Raw genomic sequence first — 16,513 nt, forward strand, 5'->3', positions numbered from 1 at the left:
TCTCTCTCTCTCTCTTTTTGTAATATTTATTTGTTTATTCATTCATTTATTTGGCTGCACCGCGTCTTAGTTGAGGCATGCTGGATCTTCGTTGCGGCGTGAGGGATATTTAGCTGCAGCATGCGAACTCTTAGTTGCGGCATGTGGGATCTAGCTCCCTGACCAGGGATCGAACCCGGGCCCTCTGCCTTAGGAGCGCAGGGTCTTAGCCACTAGACAACCAGGGAAGTCCCTCACTTTTTAAAAATTAGCTTTCCTTTTTAAAAATTGAGATATAATTAACATATAACATTGTGTAAATTTAAGGTGTACAGTGTGTTGATTTGACACATTCATTTATTTTATTTTTTTCTAGTTTTATTGAAATATCATTGACATACAGCATTTTATAAGTTTAAGGTATACAGCATCACGGTTTGACCAACAACCATTCTTTTTTGTCTTCAGTGTGTGTGTGTGTGTGTGTGTGTGTGTGTGTGTGTGTGTTTTTAAAACATTGTTACTGAGCATAATTGACATGCAGTAAACTGCCTATATTTAAAGTGTACAAATTGATAAGGGTTGGCATATGTATGTACCTGTGAAACCACCACCACAGTCAAGATTAGGGACAGTATCCATCATCCCCGTGCCTTTTTGTAAATCCTCTTGAGCTCTTCCCACCTCTACCTCCCCAGGCCACACTAACCTGCTTTCAGGCACAACAGAGTTTGCATTTTCTGGAATTGTATACAAGTGAACTTGTCCAGTATATTTCCTTTCCATTTGACTTCTTTCACCCAGTATAACTGTTTTGAAATCCCCTCATGCTGTGCACACATCACTAATTTTTTCCTTTCATGGTATTCTATCATGGGATGTGCCACAGTTTATCCGTTGCCTGTTGGTGGACAGTTGGGGTGTTGCTGGGTTTTGGCTATTGCAGATAGAGCTGCTATGAACATTTACATCCAAGCGTTTGCATGGACATGTGCTTTCTTTTCTCATGGATAAATAGCTAGGGGTGGAATGCCTGGGTCATAGGGTAAATGGATGTTTAACTTTTTTAATTAAAAAAATTTTTAATTTATTTTATTTTTTTGGCTGCGTCAGGTCTTAGTTGCGGCATGCAGGATTTTTCACTGTGGCACAGGCTTCTAGTTGTGGCATGCGGTTTTTTTTTCTCTCTCCAGTCATGGCACAAGGGCTCCAGGGTGCGTGGACTCTGTAGTTTGTGGCATGTGGGCTGTTTGGTTGAGGCACGCGGGCTCAGTAGTTGCGGCAGACTTAGTTGCCCTGCGGCATGTGGGATCTTAGTTCCCTGACCAGGGATCAAGCCTGCATCCCTTGCATTGGAAGGTGGATTCTTTACCACTGGACCACCAGGGAAGTCCCAATGTTCACCTTTTTAAGCAACTACCAAATTGTCTTCTAAAGTGTTTGCACCATTTTATACCACCACAAGAAGTGTGAGAGAGTCCAGGCTTGGAGAGGCTGAGTCAGCCACCCAGGACAACCTGAGGAAGTGTTGAACACAGGTTTTCTTGGTGAACACACTCATTTTGCATTTTAAAAATGATTGCATGTTTTCTCAGGCATTACAGCGTCTTATATGTCCTCTTTGCTTTAAAGAACAGGGGACCTGTGTACAGGTCGTATTCATCAGTACCCCTGGCATGGGGGGTGGACCACTGAAGGCAGCTCACTGTAGATACAGGTTCTGCCTCTTTTCATTCCCTCGGGGCCTGAAATACCACATCTCAGTGGCAGGGAGGCTTGTTCAGAGATCATATTTCCATCTAAAGGTAAACGAATAACGCTGCAGTACTGCTAATACTGTAGCTCCCAAAATATGACTGATCATGTAAAATCTTTGCCTTTGGGAACGTTTGGAAAAGAATGCAATTTATGGAGATCCGTTACTTTTGGAAATATATAGAAAAACCGTGGCATCTTGATGCAAAATGTGCCTTTTCTCAACCTGGTGTTCCTTGCCAGCATCGCCCCTGGGGCCCAGAAGCTTCCCAGAGCCCTGCCTACTTGGGTCAACCAGGCAGTGATAGAGTGGACAGCTCTGTCTGAGAAATGACCACCATAATCACTCAGGACTGCATTAATTGAAAGTGACCCTCAGAGTATGAGATCTGCAGAATGACTATTTCCCCTCATGAAGCTGCCTCAGAAGCAGGGACAGCATTTTTAGAATTTGGATCTGTGGTTGCTTATTTAAATGTTGTAGTTTTCATTCTAAAAACCGGAATGCTTGGTTTTCATTCTAAAAACCGGAATGCTGTCTCCAGAAATAGATTTATGTACCTATGGGAATTCACTTAGTGATAAAGGTGCCATTTGAATCACTTGGGAAAGAAGGGACTGTTAGCAAGCGTATTTTAAATTATATCCTCTGGAATTTGTTTTTGTGCAAGGTGTGAGGTAGGCATCTAATTTTGTTTTCCAAAAGTATCTAATGTTCTCAACAGAATTTATTCTGTTTCTGAACACTCTGGTCTCCACTGATCTCTTTGTCAATTCCTGCACCCGTATCCCACAGTTTACTCCCTGTAGCTTTATAGTCTAGTTTGACAGCTGATAGGATAAATCCTTCCTCGTTCTTTAATTTCAAAAATTTATTGGGATTTTCCCCTTCTATGTAAATTTTAGAATCAGCTTACGTTTTTTTTTTTATGTTTTATTTATTTATTTTTGGCTGCGTTGGGTCTTCGTTGCTGCATGCAGGCTTTCTCTAGTTGCGACGAGTGGGGGCTACTCTTCGTTGTGGTGCGCAGCCTTCTCATTGCGGTGGCTTCTCTTATTGCAGAGCACGGGCTCTAGGCATGCGGCTCAGTAGCTGTGGCTCGCGGGCTCTAGAGCACAGTCTCAGTAGTTGTGACGCACGGGCTTAGTTGCTCCGCGGCATGTGGGATCTTCCCGGACCAGGGCTCGAACCTGTGTCCCCTGCCTTGGCGGGCAGATTCTTAACCACTGCGCCACCAGGGAAGTCCCTTTGAATAGTTTTAATCATAGATCTGGAGCAGCCAGTGACTTCCACATATTAGTGCTTAATATTTCTGAGTTAGAAAACTTGCTTTCATGCTAAATTTTATGGAGGTTATTATATTTTATTATATAATAAATCCTTACTGCACATCTCTCTGTGCCAGACAGTGTTAGGAGATAAAGATACAGTGGAGGGGCTTCCCTGGTGACACAGTGGTTAAAAATATGCCTGCCAACACAGGGGACACAGGTTCCAGCCCTGGTCTGGGAAGATCTCACATTCTGTGGAACAACTAAACCCGTGCGTCACAACTACTGAGCCTGTGCTCTAGAGCCCATGAGCCACAACTACTGAGCCCGTGTGCCTAGAGCCCCTGCTCCACAACAAGAGAAGCCACCACAATGAGAAGGCTGTGCACTGCAATGAAGAGTAGCCCCCGCTCGGTGCAACGAAGACCCAACACAGCCAAAAATATGTTTATTAAAAAAAACAAAAAAAGATTCAGTGGAAAACAAAATGAGTCTCTGCAGCCAGGGACATTACTGCCTGCTGGGGGGAGGCAGACAGATCCACAGAAAATCATGGTGGATTGTGTCTGATGCTTCACCCTGGCAAAGGAAGCATGAGGAGGGGAACCTAACCCAGTCTGGATGGTCAGGGAAGGCTCCCTGGAGGAGGTGATACATAAGTTGAGACCCAAAGGGCAAGGAGGAATTATCCTGGTGAAGGTGAGTGGAGTACAGTGAAAGTGAGGCCCAGAGGTGGAGGAGAGCATGGCCGTCCTGAGCTGCAGACAGTTCTCAGGTGGCAGGAGCAGGGAGGGGTGGTGGCGGGAAGGGACGTCCCAAGGTGAGACTGGAGAGACCAGCAGGGACCAGATCATGGATCGTGAAAGGCCTTCCCAGCCGGAATCCCCGCTGGGTCCCAAGGGCTGCCGGCTGGAGTCTGGCACTCTCAGCTCTATTCCTCTGGCTGCAGGGTGGAGAATGTGTCAGAGTGACGCTGGACAGTGGCAGAGGGGCCAGCGGATCCAGGTGGCAGGTGGCGCTGGCCAGAGGTGGAGGCAGTGGGGAAGGAGAGAAGTACTGGGATATGAGAGAGCTTCAGGAGGCAGAGCCAGGCTCTGGGTCCTGTTTGTTCCTCATGGTGTCTGTAGTACCAGAACCCAACTGAGCTGGGTTCCCAGCCATGTCACTTTCTAGCCACATGACCTGGGACAAATGATCTAACCCAACCCCCCTTCCCACTCAGCCCCATTCCTTTATTTGAAGAATCGGGCTGTTGTGAGGCTGTGTACAGTGTCAGCACCGTGTGTGGCCCGTGTGGCACCAATACAGGTGACAGTGGTGATGGTGATAGTGGGGACAGTTTGATCAGCCGCAAAGTGTCCTGCGGGTTAGGAAAAGGGAGCGAAAGGAGTGACGCTGGCCCCTTCAATCCTCTGTTTCCCCAGTGCCTCGTCAATCCCTCTGAAATCACTGCTGAGGCACAAGGTGCAGAATCCCACCGAGTTCCCAGGGAGCCTTTTCCTCCAAGGACCACCTTCAGTAGGGAACCCCCAGCCCTCTGCAGCATGGTGAGCAGGTGGTGGATGGTGTGCTCAGAGCCGGGCCCTGGCCTCTAGGCCACATTCTGCCCCTTTCACTCGGGGGGCTCTCTGTCCGAAGGCTGAATGTGCTCTGGGGTGGCTGACAAACCAGCCAAGGCCTTTGGTATGATTGACTCTGACAGACTCAAAGGGGAGCATAAAATGATTTTGCTATGGCTCAGACTTGCAGAGCTCCTGCAATTACATGTCCCCTTTGATGTAAAATTAGATTAGCACTGCAGCTCTAGTATAATGAGTCTCTAATGCCAGGGACCATGGTAATTAATAAATTGTAAATGTTGACTTTTGATTCAAGGCTTCTTGGCGGGTAATTAATTTTTAATAGCTTTGGATGAATCTACATGCAATATCATGAAAGGGCGAAAAAATGGCTTGGCATCAGCCCATTTACGGGTATGGAACTGTCTGCTGACCATCTCTGAGTCTGCGCCATAAAGGAAAAGTGAACGTGAAGGGTGTGCTCCTGGTGTTGAGTGGTGACACATCAGCTTCTGATTGTTGTAGCCTCTTGAAAGAGCTGCATTGTTTTTAAACATGAAAGGAGGCTCTTGGAGGGTTTACTGTGCCATCTCTGAGATGCATCCTGGAGATTGCAGGGAGAGGTTCTGGAAGGAAGCCCAACCCTGACCAGAGGGGGAGGGCCTGAGTCTGGCAAGCAGGTGGGGACCACATCCTCTGCAGACACAAAAGCCTGGATTTCTGGGCAGTGAGGTTGGCCCTCTCCTAGAAATGATCTGGCCCATCCTCTTTCCAGATTGCACATCTTTCACTGTTTCCAGGGGCCAGTAGCTAACACAGGTGAAGGAGGTTTCCTTTCCATTGACCCTACCAACTCAGCTCAGATAATTGCAGAGAGAAAAAAGTCAACCTACAGAGCACACAAAAGTCAGGAAAAAATGGTGAAAGAGCCCTGGGACAACCCAGTGCCTCTCTGGGGGATTCACCACATAGAACAGGCATTTGCTTCGGCTCCGGAGTCCATTGGAGACCCTCAGGGGAGAGAAATGGTGTGAGTGGAGGTGGTTTGGGTCCAGCCCTTCCGGGAGGCAGTCCCAAGGACCGGAATGTGGGACAGACCTCAGTTCTGGCCCCAAGAGCAGAGTGAAATTTTCTCTCCTTGAGATTCTTTCTCTGTAACAGCTTTGCCACCTCCTCAAGTGGAAACTGTGTTCCCATTTTAGAGTGTAGCTTAATTTGCTTTTGTGCCATGTTGTTTGGGGGTAGGAGGGATGTGAATCTCGGTGAGAACGTGTGTTTCTTGTGCACCTCTCCATACATGGCGGCACTGGCTGTCATCTGAAAGAAACAGAGGTGGCGAGGGTGACTCTATCTCACTGTTTCAGGTGATCGGGCCCCTGGGGTTGACAGACATGTAGTTTTGTTGTAGCCAATGTTGTTTTTGTCCATTGGCTGTGGGCTCCTTGGGCTGTAGGCAGAGGTTGGCTGGGTGACACACAGGGCTTGTTCTCAAGTTTCAGCCTCAGCCTGCAGGCATTCCTGGGTCAGGAAAGACTTTGGTTATGTAGCCCCACGTGACAGTGTGGTTGATCCCCCCCCCCCCCCCCTTTTTAGGGAGAAAGAAATAGAAGGGATAGAAAAGATTTGACAACTTGAAATGGTGTCACACGCTTTTTAGAGGTTTTGGCTGCTTGTCTAGTTTGCACACACACGTGATCCGTGTGGATGGATTTGGAGGGAGACAGGAAAGAACAAAGCCAGAGGCCCCCTTTTAGTCCTGAGAATTCAAGATCTCAGTTTGGGAGCTGGATTTGGAGTGTGTGTGTGTGTGTGTGTGTTTCCTTCAGTTTCCGCTGCTGCTTGTTCTCATAACCTGTGTGCCTATAGCTTTCAGGCAATATAAAATGGCAAGATTCCAGGCGAAATGCAAAAAGCAACCCTGAAGGGATGCAGCAAAGTGCATTTTTACCAAAGAGAGAGGGAGAGAATTGGGGGAAGACTTGATAGGTTAAATTTTTTTTTGTTTTGTTTGAGATGTAGTAACTTTCTGAGAATCCACTGGCAAATGCGGTTAAGGGTCTTTTCAAGACCGATAAACTTTTGGATAAGCCATTTAAAAATCAGTTAAGGGGTGTTTCTTCTGTTATCTCTGTGCTTGCCTCATTGCATCACATGGCTACCCTGAAACTAAAGGGAATAGGATCTAATAATTGGTTTTTAAATTCCATTGCTTGGAAGGACTTTGACAGTCAAGGCCAGTATGATCCCTGTTCCAAATACTGCCCTTACCCGTGTTGCGAGAGCTTACACATATTTGGGGATTCTACATACAATCAGTCCTGTGTCTTTACGATATCTGTTCCACAGTCTTGTGAAATATGTTGTCAATTTCAATTCTACTTTGTGGATAGAGAAAAATGTATGGAATGGCAGAGGGCCTTAGCTAGCCCAGAGCAGCGAGACGGAGAAGGTCACAGTCATCTCCCAGGGCTGGTTGCAGGTCAGTGGGGATTTCAGGAGCCTTTGCAGTAAATGGTTCAATTCAGAACCCAGCTAGCCTCCTACTCTGTCCCCAAGTCAATGGGTATATAGATAGATATCACCAAAGTACAGCAAAAGAGTCAGAGGGCTGACGATTAAAAAAAATCCATAAGCATTTATCAAAACAGCAAGAAATTAAGTGTTTAAGAACCATGTACAGAAGCTTCAATCACCATGGTTTGCGTGATAAGAAATAGTTTATGAATACAAGTAATTTTTTCATCCACCATCTGCAGTATCGTTTATTGAAGAAACTGAGGTTATAAACCTTCCTGCAGTTGCTTCCTGCAGACATCTACTTGCAAGCCCAAGGATAAAAAAGTTTGCATTTGTATTTTTTAATGAATAGTCTCTCTGGAATTTAATTAGTCATTGTGTCTATGCATGCATCATTCATAATCTGGGCTTGTCACTAGCACATGCAGTTAAAGTCAGATGAACAGAAATAGTATTTTCAAGCAAAATGTAAAATACTCTTTGGCCAATTATCATTGGTTGACAACATGTTTTATAGAGATAAAAGTTGATTGGTAGCTGTTATAAGTTTTGGTTTGTCTTCTTGTCTGTTGGGGAGGAAACCAGTACATAAGCCTCAAGGATCTTCACAGCACTTTGAGGACCCAGAGTCTCTAATGCTCCCCAGCCCGCCTGACATGAGAGAGGCGCCCCGAGCTCGTGAGAATAACGTTAATAATCGCTGCCATGTTCGCCTGCTGTGTGCCTGGCATTTCTACATCCTTTATGTGTAATCCTCCAAGTAACTTGCCCACACTAGTTGGCACTGAGTTAGTACGTGGCAGAGCCTGGCTTTTGGACCCAGGTCTAGCTGACTGCAGGCTTTCTGCTCCATCCTGTCTACCATGTTGTCTGAAAGCTGAAGGTAAGAGTGATTGAGATTGTATTTCAGCTAAAAGGATGATTTAAAAAGTGATTAAAGTTGTACACCAGTATTCGCAGAAGCGTTATTCACAATCACCAAAAGGTGGAAGCAATCCTAGTGTCCATCAATGATGAGTGGAAAAACAAAATGTGATATAGTCACACAATGGAATATTATTCAGTCTTAAAAAGGAAGGAAATTCTTTTTTTTTTTTTTGGCTGAGCTACGTGGCATGCAAGATCTTAGTTCCCCAACCAGGGATCAAACCCCTGCCCCTTGCATTGGGAGTGCAGTCTTTAACCACTGGACCACCAGGGAAGTCCCAAAAGGAAGGACACATGCTACAACACAGATGGTCCTTCTCTCTCATTTAAAAATTCTTAATCAAGCATTTTTTATGATTTCATTCTTTCCTCTCATTTGTACCTTTTTTCATTCTTTTAATAAAAGAGATTATAATATGAATCTTTGATATATTATAGTCTACTTTAAATTAGTACATTTACCACTTCCCAAATAATTTAAGAACCTCACAAGTTAAATTCCATTTATCCACTCCCACGCTTCATATTATTGTTTTTTTCAATATACAGACATGTTTATTGACAAAGCAGTAATTCCTTTAAATAATTTGTCAACATAAATATGTCAAATGGGTTTTAAAATCATTTCTCTCTCTGTTCCCCAACAAGAATTACTCTACTGATATGAGCTATATATTGCTGTTCACTTACTGCTAAACCTAAACTAGTGAGATGATAATGGGTAACTGTTATACGGCACATGACAACTAATTTGAGTGGTAATAATGAATGTTTAATGATCCTCCTTTCGGGCATGAACATAGAACTTTTCATGTATACCTTACCAAAATTATAACCATTAACCTAAAAATTATAGTTGCAACTGAAATAGTAGCCAGGAATTATAGATTATAGCCAAGTCAGAATATTGCATAAATATTCCATATGAACACAGATACAGGGGGCACATAGGAAGCACCAGCGTCCTGTTTTCATTCAATCCAAATCCTTGTTTTGAAATTTATGAAAGTTGTGATTAGTAGAGAAGATATTTGAGTCCAGATTTTAAAAGGCTCTTATTTCTATCAAATAAGTACAATAGTCAAGGTCATTTTCACTTTTCACTAGCTCACAATTTCTAAACAAAAATAGCATGTATATAAAAATGTGTCCCCTATATGGGTAATATTTTTAGAATACTCTATTTAGATCAAGGAAAGAGTGAACATAAAGTTTATCAGAATTGCAGAATTTTTATACCTTAAATTTCATTTTTTATATGTAGATGATTTTCCAATTGTGTCCCTCTATCAGGCTATAAATGTGACGTTGTGAAAAGGAAGAAAGAGATCTGAAAAATGAATAAAGTGTTTTAAAGTGGTCTTTTTTCACTGACGGAAAATACCTTTGGTTACATTTCCAAGTTATATCATTCCTGATATTCAATTAAGAGCCTAATTTCATATGCCTGCGATGTTGCAAAGAAACACCTCTGCCTCCTTTCGGGTTGGGTTTGCTTTCCTTGTTACAGGGCAATTGAAAACCAGTGCCACTGCAGTCACAAATATGCAATTTTACATCAAATCCCAGGGCTATTATTTTTTAATTGTTTTAAAAGACACATTGTGCTTATAAAATTCAAGAGAGAAAAAACACTAATAACATAAAAAAGAGTAGCCAGTAAAATCTGCAGTTTTTCCCAGTTATGATCCTCTTTATCAGAAATTAATGTCCAGTTGAATGGTACATCATACTGGCACCAGCTCATCAATATGATTCTGCCTCTTTAAAACTCCAGTTTACAGGCCAAGGTGGCATGTGTTGGGTCACATTCTCCAGCTGTGTACATACTCACTGAACACATTTCTAAATGAGCAGGCATTCTTGACTAAAGCTAAGGCAAGATCAAATGAGAAAAGGAATTCCAAACGTCCTTTGTAAACTATAAAGTGCTTCAGAAATATAAGATGGCAGAGTCCCTCCCATCAGGAAACTTGCACAAACCTCTTAGATAGCCTCATCCATCAGAGGGCAGACAGCAGAAGCAAGAACTACAATCCTGCAGCCTGTGGAACAAAAACCACACTCACAGAAAGATAGACAAGATGAAAAGGCAGAGGCCTATGTACCAGATAAAGGAACAAGATAAAGCCCCAGAAAAACAACTAAATGAAGTGGAGATAGGCAACCTTCCAGAAAAAGAATTCAGAATAATGATAGTGAAGATGATCCAGGACCTCGGAAAAAGAATGGAAGCAAAGATCGAGAAGATGCAAGAAATGTTTAACAAAGACCTAGAAGAATTAAAGAACAAACAAACAGAGATGAACAATACAGTAACTGAAATGAAAAATACACTAGAAGGAATCAATAGCAGAATAACTGAGGCAGAAGAACGGATAAGTGACCTGGAAGACAGAATGGTGGAATTCACTGCTGCGGAACAGAATAAAGAAAAAAGAATGAAAAGAAATGAAGACATCCTAAGAGACCTCTGGGGCAACATTAAACGCAACAACATTTGCATTATAGGTGTCCCAGAAGGAGAAGAGAGAAACAAGAGAGGCTGCGATAGTGAAGAGGCCCGCGCACCGCGATGAAGAGTGGCCCCCGCTTGCTGTAACTAGAGAAAGCCCTCTCACAGAAACGAAGACCCAACACAGCCAAAAATAAATATAAAAATAAATAAATAAATAAAAGATTACTATTAGGGCTTCCCTGGTGGCGCAGTGGTTGAGAATCTTCCTGTTAATGCAGGGGGCACGGGTTCGAGCCCTGGTCTGGGAGGATCCCACATGCCGCGGAGCAACTAGGCCCGTGAGCCACAACTACTGAGCCTGCGCGTCTGGAGCCTGTGCTCCGCAACAAGAAAGGCCACGATAGTGAGAGACCCGCACACCGCAATGAAGAGTGGCCCCCGCTTGCCACAACTAGAGAAAGCCCTCGCACAGAAACGAAGATCCAACACAGCAAAAATAAATAAATAAAAATTAATAAACTCCTACCCCCAACATCTTCTAAAAAAAATTACTATTAATAAAAAAAAATACCTTTGACTATACATGCAAGGATTTATTTCTGAAAAGCCATTGGGTTTCTAGTGCTAAAAATTGTTCTGTGGATTCTCTGGCAGCCTAGAGCCTCTTTCTCCCCTGCCTGCCATCCCAAGGTCATCTTGACAGGGTGTGGATTGGGGGTGAAGAGGGAGGTGGCGGCGGAGTTGGGGAGAGAGAGAGGGAAAATGTATATGTATTAGCTCAACTTCTAAAGCACATGTAAAATTATGCCATTCTTGGTATTACCTGTGATGGGTTTGCTCATTCAAGAACTATTGAGCACCTCTCAAGAGTATATGAACATTGTGCTAGAAACTGACAGGCTCCCAGAAGACAAAGACTCTTGTAGGCTGTCTGGAGAGGAAGGATACCTGGGCTTGGAGCAGGAGATGGCAGTGTAGGTGGTTGGAATGATTAAGTGTCTGGTATATGGTACTAGCAGGGAGTGCTCTGGGGGCTCAAGGAGGTGGAGGCAGAGGCCATGGTGTGGAGCCATGCCCCAGGACAGTAGGCTTCTGCTTTTCATGTACCAGATCCAGCACTGGCCACTGAAGCACTTCTGGATTAAGGGCTCTGCAGCTGCAGTGGGTGGGCAGGGAACCTGGATTCCAGGTGAGGGATAGTGGAGCAGAGGCTCAGAGGTGACAAGGGATAGTCAAGGTCATGAGGCAAAGACTTGAGATATCATGGCCAGAGCGCAGAGCTATCACTAGAGGGGCCTGGGAGTTGAGATAAAGAGCGGGTATCGGGCTTCCCTGGTGGCGTAGTGGTTGAGAGTCCGCCTGCCGATGCAGGGGACATGGGTTCGCGCCCCGGTCCAGGAAGATCCCACATGCCGCGGAGCGGCTGGGCCCATGAGCCATGGCCGCTGAGAGCCTGTGCGTCCGGAGCCCGTGGTCCGCAATGGGAGAGGCCACAACAGTGAGAGGCCTGCGTACCGCAAAAAAAAAAAAAAAAAAAAAAAAAAAAAAGAGCGGGTATCTGCCTGGGACCTACAGGGTTAGGCTTGGAAGTTGAACCTTACTTGGTCAGAAGCAGGGCAGTGGCATTTCAGGTTCATAACAGGGGCAGTGACAGTCCGTACTGGGTGTCTTAGGAAGAGTCATGTGGCCAGAGAGGAGGCAGGGCCCAGGCAGGAGACTGCTGTGGTGGACTGGGGACAGAGGAGGAGGGCTAGGTCCGGGTCCCCAGTAGTGTCAGAAGGAAAGAATGGGCCAAGGGCTGGAGGAGCTGGGGGCAGGCTGGTCGTGGGCGAGGAGGAGGGGATTCACCATGGAAGTGCTTGTGTTTTCAACACACAACAGAGGGAGCAGAGCACAGCTGGGCTGGGAGGGCAGAGGGTGGCTCTGGTTGGGATTTAATAGCAGCATCAGTAGTAACAGTGGCATTCCAGGCAGGTCAGGGGTGGTTTACTAGTCACAAGCAACAGTGGCAGTCATAGTTTGCCCACCAGGATGAGAGTGTGTAGTGAGAAGGTCAAAGAGCGAGGCCTGAGCCATGGGGCAGAGGGAGGAAGAAGATCTGGGGCAAAAGTGTCTTCCTGCCTTTGTGGATGAGCATCAGTGGAATGTGTTCCAGTTTTGGGGCTTTTCCAGAACCTGAATAGAAAGTTAAAATCTTGCTGTATGGCTTGGATTGTTTCTGTTAGTTCCAAATCCTGAATCTTCTGGGATCTTCAGTATAAATAAATGTAAGCATGTCATGTCAGTAGAAATTCTGGCCCTTGTGCTAGTGTGCGTGCGTGCGTGTGTGTGTGTGTGTGTGTGTGTGTGTGTGTAGAAATGGCCTTCCCTAGGTATCCTTCACTGGCCTCCCAGAAGGTGAGGATGCAGACATGCTGGTGATTGCTGAATGTGCCATAAGTTAGACAAAGGAATTAAATGGAAGGAATCATCTGTCACAAATTGCTCAAGAAATTCCATTCCAAACAAGGCAATGTACAAAGACTTGAGACTCTCCTCATAAGTGTCAGCATGTCCACTTGGTAAATATTGGGTGTTTGGAAGGCAGCTGGGCACCCCATCCCCCTCATCTGTTGCCTGTGACCATCGCAGCAGGAAGCCCACACAACCCGGTGCTCCTGGTGCCTGACCTGTTTCTTATCTTCGGATTCTGATGGTATGCTACCTTAAGAAAAAAACAAACAAAAAAAAGCTCTTGGAAGTAATTTTCAAAGGAGAACAAAAGATGTTAAGTTAAAAGACTGTAGAGGTGGTGGTTTTGCTTATTTTTTTAAGGCACCACATGTGGATTGTGATTCTTCTTCCTTGATGTGAAAACGGAAGGAGCCCCTCTCCGCCCTCCCCCCCCTTTCCTGAATGGCGATGTCCACTCCTGTTCCCACTGTGTCCCTTGTGAATGTGTCAGCTCCGTGCTGTCTGTGTAGCAGCCATGGTCCATGTATGTTTGAGCAAAGTCCCTCATGCCTGCTTGGACAGCATTTATTAACCTTGACTTGAACTCATTCCATTTGGTTTTCCCCCTTTAAACTGGGGTCTCAACCAAATAGTAAAAATGAAGCTGTCTTTGGACTTGAATTAATGCGACATAAAAAGTTGTTGTTCTAAAAAGAATTAAGGGGCTTCCCTGGTGGTACAGTGGTTAAGAATCTGCCTGCCAATGCAGGGGACACGGGTTTGAGCCCTGGTCCGGGAAGATCCCACACGCCACGGAGCAACTAAGCCCGTACGCCACAGCTACTGAGCCTGTGCTCTAGAACCTGTGAGCCACAACTACTGAGTCCGCATGCCACAACTACTGAAGCCCGCGCACCTAGAGCCTGTGCTCCGCAACGAGAGAAGCCACCACAATGAGAAGCCCGCCCACCGCAATGAAGAGTAGTCCCTGCTCACCGCAACTAGAGAAAGCCCGTGCGCAACAAAAGACCCAACACAGCCAAAATAAATAAATAATAAAATAAATAAATTTATATATATATATAAAAGAAACCCCTAGCAAAATAATAATAAAATAAAAACAGTTAAGGCAGGAGTTGCCAGTTTCATCCAGTGAAGAAAAGAGTCGCCTCATCTTGGACTCCAGAAAGGCCTGAGGGAGGCCATGAAGTGGGCAGGGCCTGGGGTGACTGTCCAATCTGTGCTGTCCCCTCTGCTTGGCCAGACAGGCCCAGTTATCTCAGACTTGGAACCAGAAGGAACCCCACCCCACCCTCACGTCCCATAGGGAAGCTGAGGCTCACTGAGAGCAGAGGTGAGGGTGGCCGCATGGTGGTGATGTTTCTGGTTTGCGGCAGAGGCAAAGTCAGAGCCAGGGCTCCCCCATCGAAGTCTGGGACTTTCCTGGCTGGGGGCGAGGAGCAGTGGGAGGGATTTGAACAGAAATGAAAAAACGTGGAAGCGGTTCTGTGTGATGTCACCAGACTCCAAGCAGCCCCATCTGTTGGTTGATTGACATTCTGGCACCAAGGATGTGGGAGAGGGAATTGGATTCCAGGTGGGATGGGACCCCAAGAGCCCTCCCTCCCCAGGTTCTGAAACAGGCTCTAATTGGTTAACTCCTTGCAACCCCAGGGTATATGACAGTGGAGAAATGAGGGCCTGAGCCAAGGCTCCCCCCCCATTCCCCCGGGCCAGGTGAAGGGCCAAGCTTCTTTGGCCTCGATCGGTCCCGGATAGCGCCCTCAGTGCCGGCTCGGGTTCCGGCCATGTGCTCGCGCATTTTAAGAGGCTGAGCTGCGCTTTCCGCCGCCCGCCCGCGTCCCGCCACGGAGAGCTAGCCTTTGTCTAGACTGCTGGGCTGGAGGAGAGCTAATCCCTGCTCGGGACGGGGCTGGAAGAGGCGCGTCCAGTCCTCCGGGGACTGTCGGGTGGTCTCGGGGGGCGCCCTTCGCTCTTGGAGCGGGGCCTGGGGGGCAGAGGTGGCCTCCTAAGGTTGGTGGGGAGGAGGCTGGAGGAATGAGGACGCGCCGCGCCGCTCCCCTGCTGCGCTCAGGCTGACCGACCGGCGGGCGGAGCGGGGTCTCGGCTTGACTGCGCTCGAGCGCGCGGGCTGGCCGCTGTCCGCGGTGCTGAAGAGGCGGCCGCGGCGGGGAGGCGGGCCCGGGGCTGCCGGGCAGCACACACCCAATCCGGGGACCGCCCTCCTTCTCCCGTGCTCGGCGCGGCGGTGGAAGCCGGCACTGCACCGAGATGGACTGAGAGCGCGGCAACGGAAAAGCGGCGGCGGCGGCAGCAGCTGCAAGAGCCCCCGCAGCCTCGGGGCCAGACCCACTTCCACACCCAGGAGCCCCTCCCTGGGGTGAGTTGGGGCAGACAGAGCAGGGATGGGGCGGATGGGTCCTGGGGGCATGGGGATCTCTTGGGCTTTAAAAATTTCCTTACCCACTGTAAATTTCTTCCAGCCCTGATCTTGAGTAGCCTACAGGGCTGAGGGCTCAGATCACTGCCCTGGTACTCCCCCAGTCCTGGGATAGAGGGCAGGGAGGTCTGCCCTCACAAGCCAGGGGACAAAGGGTTAATCCAGAAGTCTAAGGATAGTCACAAGGCATGTCCTCCTCCTAACCCTGGATGCAGCTCACTGCATGGCACTGGGAAGGGCTGTTTGTCCAGGCTATTGTCAGAGGAACAACACCTTCCCCTCTCTGTGCAGGGGGCTGGGTCTGGGCAGCCTGACCACTGGAATTCAGCCCAGACAGAGGCCAGCCATCTTTTAGCAGAGAAGACAGGCTTGAGCCTTCACTGGGGCTATAAGTGAGAGGTAAAGTCCTTTCCCTGCCTTCCCCCAGTCTCCTTAGGCACCTGAGCTGCCATGGCCAGGGCTTCAGGGGCCAGTGTCACAGTGCACCAGGCTGTTGTGAGTGAACTGGACTCAGGCAGAGGCGCTCTGGAGTGGATACTGGGCAGCACTTCCTGCTAGAGTGTGTGTGTGTGTGTGTGTGTGTGTTTTCCCAGCACGCAAAGGGGATCTTAAACTCTGGTGGTGGCTGTCACAGGAAAAGCCCTTCTCCAGCCAGCCTGTGCCTCTGAGTAAGCAGTCTGAGGTCACGCTGGGCAACTTTCTAGTCAGAGGAGCCTTGGGCTTCCTCCGTCGCTAAAGCTGCCCACCTCCTGCCTCAGCCATCCGCTGAAGGGGGAGATGTGTTTAAACTTGATGGGTCACCTCTGCCTTCGATCCCACCAGCATTCGGTTCCCATCTCCATCACCTGGCAAGGTCAGACAGATAGACCTCTTGATTCCTAAAACCTGATGGGCGGGCTGTTGGGGGGCTTTATGGCCTCAACAAAGGACTTCTGGTGTGTTGGGGAGGTGAGGGGCTGGAAAGAAGGGGACCATGTAGAAGTCTAGTTGTGCTGGATTCCAAGCTGTGTGAGGTGCCTGTTCTAACCTGATGGATGTAAATGAAGCTTCTAAATCTCGACAGACTCATGCTGGAGGACTGAGGTCTGTGTTTCGTTCCGTCTGTCTAGCCTAAGCTGTGGGCATCAGAAATGACTCTGGTGGGCAGCTTCC

The 16,513-nt window shown here is 47.3% G+C and overlaps 1 protein-coding gene across 6 annotated transcripts in view; it reads left to right on the forward strand.

Annotated features, from left to right (window-relative positions):
* OSBP2 (oxysterol binding protein 2) overlaps positions 1 to 16,513 on the forward strand; it is a 139,994-nt gene that overhangs the window by 42,296 nt on the left and 81,185 nt on the right. The gene's annotated exons all lie outside the window — the stretch shown is intronic.

The sequence above is a fragment of the Tursiops truncatus genome, chromosome 13 (assembly GCF_011762595.2).
Source record: "Tursiops truncatus isolate mTurTru1 chromosome 13, mTurTru1.mat.Y, whole genome shotgun sequence".
NCBI classification, from domain to species: Eukaryota; Metazoa; Chordata; class Mammalia; order Artiodactyla; family Delphinidae; genus Tursiops; species Tursiops truncatus.